The sequence below is a fragment of the Schistocerca cancellata genome, chromosome 9 (genome assembly GCF_023864275.1).
Source record: "Schistocerca cancellata isolate TAMUIC-IGC-003103 chromosome 9, iqSchCanc2.1, whole genome shotgun sequence".
Classification (NCBI taxonomy): Eukaryota; Metazoa; Arthropoda; class Insecta; order Orthoptera; family Acrididae; genus Schistocerca; species Schistocerca cancellata.
Window position 1 is genome coordinate 297,182,545 of NC_064634.1, and position 13,137 is coordinate 297,195,681.

The following is a 13,137-nucleotide window of genomic DNA, read 5'->3' on the forward strand; positions in this document are numbered from 1 at the left end:
GGAAAACTCTCAATATGTGTTCTAATTTTCCTTTCCGACAGTGCTTGGATAAACATCTCATAACATATACATCACTCAACTTCTGGCAAATGGCGGAGTGATCTATGCTCTTTATTCCCAGCACTGTGTGCGTCCGCCGTTTGGTGGCAAACACGAGGAACACCAAGCACCCCATACTACCAGCTGGCAATAGCAATTACTGTTCTCCTGCTCCATATGTACTGTTTCTAAAATAAATTGTGAACGAATTGGAAAACTCTCAATATGTGTTCTAATTTTCCTTTCCGACAGTGCTTGGATAAACATCTCATAACATATACATCACTCAACTTCTGGCAAATGGCAGAGTGATCTATGCTCTTTATTTCCAGCACTGTGTGCGTCCGCCGTTTGGTGGCAAACACGAGGAACACCAAGCACCCCATACTACCAGCTGGCAATAGCAATTACTGTTCTCCTGCTCCATATGTACTGTTTCTAAAATAAATTGTGAACGAATTGGAAAACTCTCAATATGTGTTCTAATTTTCCTTTCCGACAGTGCTTGGATAAACATCTCATAACATATACATCACTCAACTTCTGGCAAATGGCGGAGTGATGTATGCTCTTTATTCCCAGCACTGTGTGCGTCCGCCGTTTGGTGGCAAACACGAGGAACACCAAGCACCCCATACTACCAGCTGGCAATAGCAATTACTGTTCTCCTGCTCCATATGTACTGTTTCTAAAATAAATTGTGAACGAATTGGAAAACTCTCAATATGTGTTCTAATTTTCCTTTCCGACAGTGCTTGGATAAACATCTCATAACATATACATCACTCAACTTCTGGCAAATGGCGGAGTGATCTACGCTCTTTATTCCCAGCACTGTGTGCGTCCGCCGTTTGGTGGCAAACACGAGGAACACCAAGCACCCCATACTACCAGCTGGCAATAGCAATTACTGTTCTCCTGCTCCATATGTACTGTTTCTAAAATAAATTGTGAACGAATTGGAAAACTCTCAATATGTGTTCTAATTTTCCTTTCCGACAGTGCTTGGATAAACATCTCATAACATATACATCACTCAACTTCTGGCAAATGGCGGAGTGATCTATGCTCTTTATTCCCAGCACTGTGTGCGTCCGCCGTTTGGTGGCAAACACGAGGAACACCAAGCACCCCATACTACCAGCTGGCAATAGCAATTACTGTTCTCCTGCTCCATATGTACTGTTTCTAAAATAAATTGTGAACGAATTGGAAAACTCTCAATATGTGTTCTAATTTTCCTTTCCGACAGTGCTTGGATAAACATCTCATAACATATACATCACTCAACTTCTGGCAAATGGCGGAGTGATGTATGCTCTTTATTCCCAGCACTGTGTGCGTCCGCCGTTTGGTGGCAAACACGAGGAACACCAAGCACCCCATACTACCAGCTGGCAATAGCAATTACTGTTCTCCTGCTCCATATGTACTGTTTCTAAAATAAATTGTGAACGAATTGGAAAACTCTCAATATGTGTTCTAATTTTCCTTTCCGACAGTGCTTGGATAAACATCTCATAACATATACATCACTCAACTTCTGGCAAATGGCGGAGTGATCTATGCTCTTTATTCCCAGCACTGTGTGCGTCCGCCGTTTGGTGGCAAACACGAGGAACACCAAGCACCCCATACTACCAGCTGGCAATAGCAATTACTGTTCTCCTGCTCCATATGTACTGTTTCTAAAATAAATTGTGAACGAATTGGAAAACTCTCAATATGTGTTCTAATTTTCCTTTCCGACAGTGCTTGGATAAACATCTCATAACATATACATCACTCAACTTCTGGCAAATGGCGGAGTGATGTATGCTCTTTATTCTCAGCACTGTGTGCGTTCCTCCTGTTTGGTGACAAACAGGAGGAACACCAAGCGCCCCATACTACCAGCTGGCAATAGCAATTACTGTTCTCCTGCTCCGTATGTACTGTTTCTAAAATAAATTTTGAATGAATTGGAAAACTCTCAATATATGTTTTAATTTTCCTTTCCGACAGTGCTTGGATAAACATCTGATAACATAAACTTTAAAAATTAACCTTCGAAACATATAAATGGGAAACCGTGTCAGTGGTCTTCTTTAACTCTATCACCTGTATCTTGAAAGCAGCTGTTCCGTAAACTAGTTCCACGGCATAAACAGGTATGCTTTATTTTGCATCAAGATCAGTTGCGCATTTTACAAGACAATAATAATAAACTTCGCGTCGATCAACAACCTGGTGCAAGTCTATCAATTGGACGCAACTACGGCGATTTGAGTTTCCTTACACACTTCTAATCTCAACAATTTCACGAGATACCCGTTCACTAATATTAATAAAAGAAATTATATTGAAACAAATGATATTTTAATTTTTAATTAAATTAAATTTTTATATTTCATCTGTAAGTGCAGCATAATTACACATTGAACACCTTTCCATCGATACAAAACTTTCCAATACTATTATGAATTAATGACTCACATGGGCTTGACGATTATTACAAATCTGTTTTATTTCAGGATGGATCTAGGACAAATTCACATGCATTTCCCCATCTAACTTTCTCAAGCTTCATCGTTTAACTTTTTCACGTTACTCATAATATAAAATTCTCTTTCATACGAATGTGTTGAAGGAAACTGCCATAAAGCAATGAGTGCTGTTTTACTCTAGTGAGAGTAATCTTGCTGAACAGAAATCTAGAATTTGCATAAATCTGATTCTTAATACTTAAGTTTTAAAGCGCAGTTATTCTTCAGGTCTGCTAGTTCTTCCTCTTCAAGAAGTTCACAAGTACTGCAAAGCGCGAAAAGATTTCTTATCCAGTGTTACTGGTTTATATCTAGTGTTGGGAAATGTTCATCCAACCTCTCTAATTGCAGTATATAAGCTTGAATCAATGCTTGTATTTTGTTGCTAACTGTACTCCTTTCATATGTGATCTATGATTACACTGGACGAGGAGGTGGATGGTTTGTACTATTTTATCAGAAATCTTTCATTTGTTCTACATTCTGAATTTGCCAGTCACTCGACACATTTGATACTACAGCTCGACACCTCAGGGTGACGGGGCAACGACTCTGGTAAGTTCTGCACAAGAGTTATGACACTGATTAATTCGATACGCCGTCGTTTATCTGATTTGGTCACTCAGTGCACACCCAATACTTTGTAAAATTACAGACTGAATTCGTGCACAGTTCTGTTAGCAGATGCTGCTGACACAGCTTAGTATAGTGGTAAAAGGTGCAACGATTCCCGCAGACTTCTTTCCAAGGCCGCTACTAATTCGTACAGTTCATGCCAAACCGATACGCCGCCTCCTGCAATCAGACCATCATTCGAGGGTAGGAGCACGACAACAGAGATACCGCTTGCCGCTCAACGCCGGCCACTGCGCAAGCGCGGTGGGGGAACACATTGTATCGGACGATCAACGATTAGATGTAGAATGGCACAGTTTCAAATGTTCAAAAGTGTGTGAAATCTTATGGGACTTAACTGCTAAGGTCATCAGTCCCTGAGCTTACACACTACTTAACCTAAATTATCCTAAGGACAAACACACACACCCATGCCCGAGGGAGGACTCGAACCTCCGCCGGGACCAGCCGCACAGTCCGTGACTGCAGCGCCTTAGACCGCCTGGCTAGGCACAGTTTACGAGAAGAATTAAGAAGGAAAAGCATGCTCCAAGACAGCTGTCGCAGTCTGTTGAAAGCTGACGGTAGCAAATGCTAAAACTAACTTATCAGTAACGTTTAGATCACTTTAAGAGTGACAGCGACCAAAACAGTACAAAAAAATTGCAAACTGCCTCTCTATTTACTACATGGTAACGAAGTTTCAGGTTCTGAATATCCATGCTTAACAATCGTATACAACAACTCGTTCGACGAAAGATGAGTACCCAAAGACTGGAAAGTTGCGCAGGTCACACCAGCGTTCAAGAAAAATAGTAGGAGTAATCCACTAAATTACAAGCTGATATCACTAACGCCGATATGCAGCCGGCTTTTGGAATATATACTGCTTTCGAACGTTATGAATTACCCCGAAGAGAACGGTCTATTGATACTCAGCCAACATGGGTTTATAAAACATCGTTCTTGTGAAACACAACTAGCTCTTTACTCGCACGAAATGCTGAGTGCTATTGACAAGGGATTTAAAATTTATTCTGTATTTCTAGATTTACGGAAGGTTTTTACAGTGTACCATACAGGTAGCTTGTAGTGAAACTGCTTATAGAATATCGTCTCAGTTATGTGACTGGTTTCGTCATTTTCTGTCAGAGAGGTCACAGTTCGTAGTAATTGGAGGAAAGCCATCGAGTAAAACAGAATTGATTTCTGGCGTTCCCCAAGGTTGTGTTATAGCTCTCTGCTGTTCCATATCTACTAGGTCTACAACTTTGCTTCCACCGTTTTTTCTCGAAGTTCGGAGCTTTATTGCGAAAAACTTTAAAAAAATATGATTCATAGTATTGCCCATCGCTGGCCACTACATTCTCGCCTCTTTCGGATAGCATACGAATCCCGTGGCAGAAGAACTGGGCGTCTTTTGTGGGGATCCATGAAACGATTCAATTTTGCACTTGTTCATATGATCGGAAGTACTGGTCAGCCAGACAGTATGACACTGATCGAAAAAGGTGGTAGTCAGAGAAAGCAACGTATGGAGAATACGGCGGGAAGTATAGGACTTCTCATTTCAACGTTTCCATGTATATTTAGACGGATTTTGCGACGTGGGGTCGAACACTGACCTGCTGCATAATTACCTTTACGTGTCTATCGCTGTATTGTGGCCATTTGTGTTCTATATCTAAATCTACATCTACATTTATACTCCGCAAGCCACCCAACGGTGTGTGGCGGAGGGCACTTTACGTGCCACTGTCATTACCTCCCTTTCCTGTTCCAGTCGCGTATGGTTCGCGGGAACAACGACTGCCGGAAAGCCTCCGTGGGCGCTCGAATCTCTCTAATTTTACATTCGTGATCTCCTCGGGAGGTATAAGTAGGGGGAAGCAATATATTCGATATCTCATCCAGAAACGCACCCTCTCGAAACCTGGCGAGCAAGCTACACCGCGATGCAGAGCGCCTCTCTTGCAGAGTCTGCCACTTGAGTTTGCTAAACATGTCCGTAACGCTATCACGCTTACCAAATAACCCTGTGACGAAACGCGCCTCTCTTCTTTGGATCTTGTCTATCTCCTCTGTCAACCCGACCTGGTACGGATCCCACACTGATGAGCAATACTCAAGTATGGGTCGAACTGGTGTTTTATAAGCCACCTCCCTTTTTTTTTGTTTTGGTTTTAGGGCGCAAAACTGCTATGGTCATTAGCGCCCGGTCCGGGACTTAAGAAACAGTAAAAAACCGAAAATGGAAACCAGCAGCAATTGGAACGAAAGTCATGAAATTGGAGAAACTAAAAACAGAAGGAAGGCTTAAAAATCCTCTACAGAAAGGGGTTGGTTGTCCCCAAAAAAAGCTTCAAATGACTGACGTCATTTCACTGGCACTAATAAACTTGAGAACGCGATCGGCTGAGCGCGTGTCATCTGCTAAAATCGACGATATATCAGGCGACAGCTGTAGACGGGAGCGTAACGGATTAAAATAGGGGCACTCAATTAAAAGGTGTCTTACCATCCACAGCTGAGAGCAGTGGGGACAGAGTGGGGGAGGATCGCCGCTTAAAAGATGTCGATGGCTAAAAAGACAGTGCCGTATACGGAGTCTAGTTAAAATTACCTCCACCCGACGACGCGTTCGGGAGGAAGAGGTCCAAGCACAAGGAAGAGCTTTCACGTCCCGCAATTTATTATGGGGAAGTGTCGACCAATGTGCGTGCCATAAAAGAACAACACGACGACATAAAACGCTCCGTAGATCGGCGAAGGGAATCGATTGAATAGCTGGCCGAAGAAGAGAGACTGCAGCCTTGGCTGCTATATCGGCCGCCTCATTTCCACAGATACCAACGTGTCCCGGGAGCCAGAGGAACGCCACCGAGACGCCCCCCAGGTGGAGCAAGCGCAGACAGTCCTGAATCCGGTGGACCAGAGGGTGCACAGGGTAAAGAGCTTGGAGACTGAGGAGAGAGCTGAGAGAATCTGAGCAGATAACGTACTGTATCTGCTGATGGCGGCGGATGTAGTGGACAGCCTGGAGAACAGCGTAAAGCTCCGCAGTATAAACCGAACACTGGTCGGGAAGCCGAAAGTGATTTGGGGTGTCGCCAACAATATAGGCACTCCCTACACCTAACGATGTTTTCGAGCCATCGGTGTAAATAAATGTGGCTTCCTTCATTTGTGCACATAGAGCAACAAATGCCCGACGATAAACAAGTGAAGGGGTACCATCCTTGGGAAATCGACAAAGGTCACGGAGCAGGCAGATCCGGGGACGGAGCCAAGGCGGTGCTGTACCCCAAGTTGTCAAGAAGGTTTTAGGAAAGCGGAAGGAAAGAGAACGGAGCAGTTGACGGAACCGGACTCCCGGTGGTAGTAGGGAGAAGGGGCGGCCTGCGTACCCTACATCAAAGGAGGCGTCGAAAAAAATGTCATGGGCTGGATTAGCAGGCATGGAAGACAGACGGCTAGCATAACGACTCAGAAGGACTGCTCGCCGATTGGACAGCGGAGGTTTAGCAGTCTCAGCATAAAGGCTTTCCACAGGGCTGGTGTAAAAAGCTCCAGACACTAAACGTAATCCACGGTGGTGGATAGAGTCGAGACGCCGAAGAATAGACGGCCGAGCAGAGGAGTAGACTACGCTTCCATAGTCCAATTTCGAGCGCACTAAGGCGCGATAGAGGCGGAGAAGGACCACTCGGTCTGCTCCCCAGGAGGTACCATTCAGGACACGGAGGGTGTTGACGGATCGCAAACAGCGAGCCGAAAGATAGGAAACGTGGGAGGACCAGCACCGTTTTCTGTCAAACATAAGACCCAAGAATTTAGCGACGTCCGAAAACGGAAGGTTGACAGGTCCTAGATGTAAGGAGGGTGGAAGAAACTTCTTACGTCGCCAAAAATTAACACAAACGGTCTTACTAGGAGAAAAACGGAAGCCGGTTTCGACGCTCCAAGAGTGGAGGCGATCGAGACATCCTTGAAGACGTCGTTCAAGAAGGCTGGTCCGTTGAGAGCTGTAGTAGATCGCAAAATCGTCCACAAAGAGGGAGCCCGAGACATCAGGAAGGAGACAAGGATTTATGGCAATGGCAAACAGTACAATACTCAGCACGGAGCCCTGGGGTACCCCGTTTTCTTGGGAGAAAGTACGGGAGAGAGTAGTGTTCACCCGCACCCTAAATATGCGCTCTGCCATAAATTCGCGAAGAAAAAGGGGCAGCCGACCTCGAAAGCCCCAAGAGAATAGTGTGCGGAGGATGCCTGTCCTCCAACAGGTATCGTATGCTCTCTCCAGATCAAAAAATATTGCTACTGTTTGGCGTTTCCGGAGAAAATTATTCATGATATAAGTGGAGAGAGCAACAAGATGGTCAACTGCAGAACGATGCTTTCGGAATCCGCATTGGGCAGGTGTTAAAAGACTGCGGGATTCCAGCCACCAAGCTAAACGGTGATTCACCATACGCTCCAAAACCTTACAGACACTACTCGTGAGAGAAATGTGGCGATAGCTAGAGGGGAGATGTTTGTCCTTTCCAGGTTTCGGAACAGGAACGACGATAGCTTCCCGCCATCGTCTGGGAAAAGTACTGTCGGTCCAAATTCGATTATAAAGGCGAATAAGGTAACGCAGACTATGTGTTGATAAATGCAGCAATATTTGGACGTGGATACCATCCGTTCCTGGGGCGGAGGAGCGAGAAGAAGAGAGAGCATGTTGGAGTTCCCGCATGGAGAAAACAGTATTGTAGCTTTCGCGATTTTGAGAGGAGAAAGCAAGATGTCGCACTTCCGCTGCACGTTTCTTCGGGAGAAACGCTGGCGGGTAATTTGAAGAGCTCGAAATCTCAGCAAAGTGCTGACCCAATGAGTTAGAAATTGCGACGGGGTCCACTAATGTATCATGCGCGACAGTGAGCCCAGAGACCAGGGAGAAACTAGGCACGCCTGAGAACCGTCGAAGCCGACTCCAAACTTCTGAGGAGGGAGTGAAGGTGTTAAATGAGCTAATAAAGAATTTTCAGCTTGCCTTCTTGCTATCGCGGATGACACGACGGCTTCGCGCACGGAACTGCTTATAGCGGATACAGTTGGCCAAAGTAGGATGGTGGCGGAAAACGCGAAGAGCACGTCGCCGCTCGTCACGGCATGCCTCGTTCCACCAAGGAACTGGGGGGCGCCGGGGCAATTCGGAGGTGCGTGGTATTGAACGTTCCGCAGCTGTAAGAATAACGTCTGTAATATGAGTGACCTCATCGTCGACGCTAGGAAAGTGACGGTCATCGAATGTCGCTAGAGACGAAAAAAGTGTCCAATCGGCTTGGGCAAACTTCCAGCGTCGCGGGCGCATATATGGCAGTTGAGGCTGCAGTCTAAGGACACATGGAAAGTAGTCACTCGAGTGTGTATCATCAAGGGCGAACCATTCGAAGCGCCGAGCTAGCGGAACAGTACCGACCGCAAGGTCCAAATGAGATAAATTTGTCGTGTAGGCAGACAAAAACGTAGGGACCCCAGTGTTGAGGCAAACTAGATCCGCTTGGTGGAAGACGTCTAGCAATAGTGAGCCACGTGGACAAGGATGTGGAGATTCCCAAAGCGGGTGGTGGGCATTGAAGTCCCCAACCAACAAATAGGGGGGTGGAAGCTGACCAAGAAGATGAAGGAGATTAGCTCGTGCCATTGGTGTGGACGATGGAATGTATACAGTACAAAGAGAGAACGTGTATCCAGAAAGGGAAAGACGGACGGCGACAGCTTGGAAGGAAGTGTTTAAATGGATTGGGTGATAATGGAGAGTATCATGGAGAAGAATCATGAGTCCTCCATGGGCTGGAGTGCCTTCAACAGAGGGGAGATCATATCGGGCGGACTGAAAATGAGGGAGAACAAAGCGGTCATGGGGACGCAGCTTTGTTTCCCGAAGACAGAAGATGACCGGCGAGTAGGATCGTAAGAGGATAGACAATTCATCCCGATTGGCTCGAATGCCGCGGATATTCCAGTGGACAATAGACATAGGGTGAACAGAAAATGGAGGAATGTGACCAAGGGTGCTGTCAACTCAACGACTGCTCAGAGCTTGCGACCGACAGCATGGAATGGCATTCAGCCGAAGGCAGAAGATCTTGATCCATAGGTTGTTCAGGAGCAGCTCCTGCCACCAGCGATTGGCCGGTTGATCGACCGCCAGCATTGCGCCTCGGCGACACAGAAGACGGCCGAGGGCGATTTCCGCCAGGTGGTGCTGTAGATGGGACACGCGTTGGCGGAGAAGGAGATGAACTGGGTTTCTTTGTAGCCTTCTTGGAAATATGATGTTTAGATGAAGGAGGAACCGATGGTTGTGAAGTTGGGGTACGTAAAAAATCTTCACAAGTATGCTCTTTTTTCGAAGTCTTGGTGTCTGATTTTTGGGCTCGAGATTTAGCAGAACCCGATGAAGGGTGAGCCATAGAGTGGGCAGGCGAAAGTGGTGAGGTTGAACGGGCGATCTTTGCACTGGCCGATCTGACGATCGTGGCACTAAAGGTGAGGTCGCAAGTCTGCGTGGCCGCCTTCTTTGTTGGCTGAGGAGAAGCAAGGACAGTGCTGTATTTTCCTGTCTGAGGCACGGTGGGTTGTCGACTGGCGAATAATTTTCGAGCAGCAAAGGTCGACACCTTTTCCTTCACTCTGATTTCCTGGATGAGCTTTTCGTCCTTAAAAACGGGGCAATCTCGAGAGGAAGCAGCGTGGTCACCCATACAGTTGATGTAGCGAGGGGATGGAGGTGGACAAGCACCCTCATGGGCATGCTTGCCACACGTAACACATTTGGCTGGATTGGAACAGGACTGGCTGGTGTGATTGAACCGCTGACACCGATAGCAGCGCGTAGGGTTTGGGACGTAAGGGCGAACGGAAACTATCTCATAGCCTGCTTTGATTTTCGATGGGAGTTGAACTTTGTCAAATGTCAAGAAGACAGTGCGGGTTGGAATGATATTCGTGTCAACCTTTTTCATAACTCTATGAAAAGCCGTTACGCCCTGGTCAGACAGGTAGTGCTGAATTTCTTCATCAGACAATCCATCGAGGGAGCGTGTATATACGACTACACGCGAGGAATTTAAAGTGCGGTGCGCTTCAACCCGGACAGGGAAGGTGTGGAGCAGTGAAGTATGCAGTAATTTTTGTGCCTGGAGGGCACTGACTGTTTTTAACAACAAGGTGCCATTCCGTAATCTGGAACAAGACTTTACAGAACCTGCAATTGCGTCGACACCTTTCTGAATATTGAAAGGGTTGACCGTGGAGAAGTCGTGACCTTCGTCAGACCGAGAAACAACAAGGAACTGTGGCAACGATGGAAGAACTGTCTGTGGCTGAGACTCAGTGAACTTACGCTTGTGAGCAGACAGCGGAAGGTGAGGAAACCATTGCGGAAGAATCCCCCATGATTACCGGCGTCTCCGATGGCGCGCTCCTCCCTTGTGGGGGCCCTATCTGAGGGCACGCCTCAGGTCACACCTCCCGACAAACGGACGGAGGGACCAATCGGCACTTTCGGAAGGTATTAGCTCGGGTAATCACCCCTTCATGGGCCTGGCCGTTACCAGGGGGTACGTACGTGTCCTACCTCTCTACCCAGGGCGGGGAATTACGCGATACCCCGTCACCGGCTACGCACAAAAATGCGTGGGTCAGCCTTCAGACATGCACAGGGAGGAAGAAAGAGAAAGGGAAAGGAAAGAAGAGAGGTCTCAAACGCTGCAGCGGAGAAAAGGGTAAAGAGAAGAGGTAAGGAAAAAAGAAGGACAAAGGAAGGAAGAAGACATACAAGCAAAGAAGGCGGAGAATGCGTTACATTTACAAGCGTCTGTCTCCGGACGTAGGCACAAACCATACTCCCAGATGGGGAGAAAGGGAAGGAAAGAGCTAGAGGTGAGGGGAGGAGGGGCGAAGATGGGGGATGGGGAAGGATGCGGAAAGGGGAGGTATGCAGCCCGGAAAGGAAGGAAGGCCACATTAGCTCGGGGTCCCATGCTCGCTACGCACGTATCAACAAAAGAGTTGTGGACCCCCTGGGGGAGCCACCTCCTTTGTTAATGGACTACATTTTCTAAGGACTCTCCCAAGAATTTCCTCGTCAATTGCAGGTGTCCTCGTCGTTCTAGGTCTTCCACAGTCGCGAGTCATAGGCTGGAATGTTCCGTGCTCCCTAAGACGCCGATCAATTGCTTCGAACGTCTTCCTGTCGGGACACCTTCGTTCTGGAAATCTGTCTCGACACAAACGTACCGCGCCACGGCTATTGCCCCGTGCTAATCCATACATCAAATGGGCATCTGCCAACTCCGCATTTGTAAACATTGCACAGACTGCAAAACCACGTTCGTGATGAACACTAACCTGTTGATGCTACGTAGTGATGTGCTCGATGCTAGTACTGTAGAGCAATGAGTCGCATGTCAACATAAGCACCGAAGTCAACATTACCTTCCTTCATTGGGCCAACTGGCGGTGATCGAGGAAGTACATTACATACTGACGAAACTGAAATGAGCTCTAACATGGAAATTAAGCGTTACCGGAGACATATCCACGTAACATCTTTTCTTTATTTGTGTGTGAGGAATGTTTCCTGAAAATCTAGCCGTACCTTTTTGTAACACCCCATATATATTGTGAAAAGCAATGGTCCCATAACACTCCCCTGTGGAACGCCAGAGGTTACTTTAAAGTCTGTAGACGTCTCTCCATTGAGAGCAACATGTGTTCTGTTTGCTAAAAACTCTTCAATCCAGCCACACAGCTGGTCTGATATTCCGTAGGATCTCACTTTGTTTATCAGGCGACAGTGAGGAACTGTATCGAACGCCTTCCGGAAGTCAAGGAAAATGGCATCTACCTGGGAGCCTGTATCTCATATTTTCTGGGTCTCATGAACAAATAAAACGTCCTGGGTCTCACACGATCGCTGTTTTCGCAATCCATGTTGATTCCTACAGAGTAGGTTCTGGGATTCCAGAAATGACATGATACGCGAGCAAAAAACATGTTCTAAAATTCTAAAATAGGTCGATGTCAGAGATATCGGTCTATAGTTTTGCGCATCTGCTCGACGACCCTTCTTGAAGACTGGGACTACCTGTGCTCTTTTCCAATCATTTGAAACATTCTGTTCCTCTAGAGACTTGCAGTACACGGCTGTTGGAAGGGGAGCAAGTTCTTTCGCGTACTCTGTGTAGAATCGAATTGGTATCCCGTCAGGTCCAGTGGACTTTCCTCTGTTGAGTGATTCCAGTTGCTTTTCTGTTCCTTGGGAACTTATTTCAATGTCAGCCATTTTTTCGTTTGTGCGAGGATTTAGAGAAGGAACTGCAGTGCGGTCTTCCTCTGTGAAACAGCTTTGGAAAAAGGTGTTTAGTATTTCAGCTTTATGCGTGTCATCCTCTGTTTCAATGCCATCATCATCCCGGAGTGTCTGTATATGCTGTTTCGAGCCACTTACTGATTTAACGTAAGACCAGAACTTCCTAGGATTTTCTGTCAAGTCGGTACATAGAATTTTACTTTCGAATTCACTGAACGCGTCCGCATAGCCCTCCTTACGCTATCTCTGACGTCGTTTAGCTTCTGTTTGTCTGAGAGGTTTTGGCTGCGTTTAAACTTACAGTGAAGCTCTCTCTGCATTCGCAGTAGTTTCCTAACTTTGTTGTTGAACCACGGTGGGTTTTTCCCGTCCCTCACAGTTTTACTCGGCACGTACCTGTCTAAAACGCATTTTACGATTGCCTTGAACTTTTTCGATAAACACTCAACATTGTCAGTGTCGGAACAGAAATTTTCGTTTTGATCTGTTAGGTAGTCTGAAATCTGCCTCCTATTACTCTTGCTAAACAGATAAACCTTCCTCCCTGTTTTTTATATTCCTATTTACTTCCATATTCAGGGATGCTGC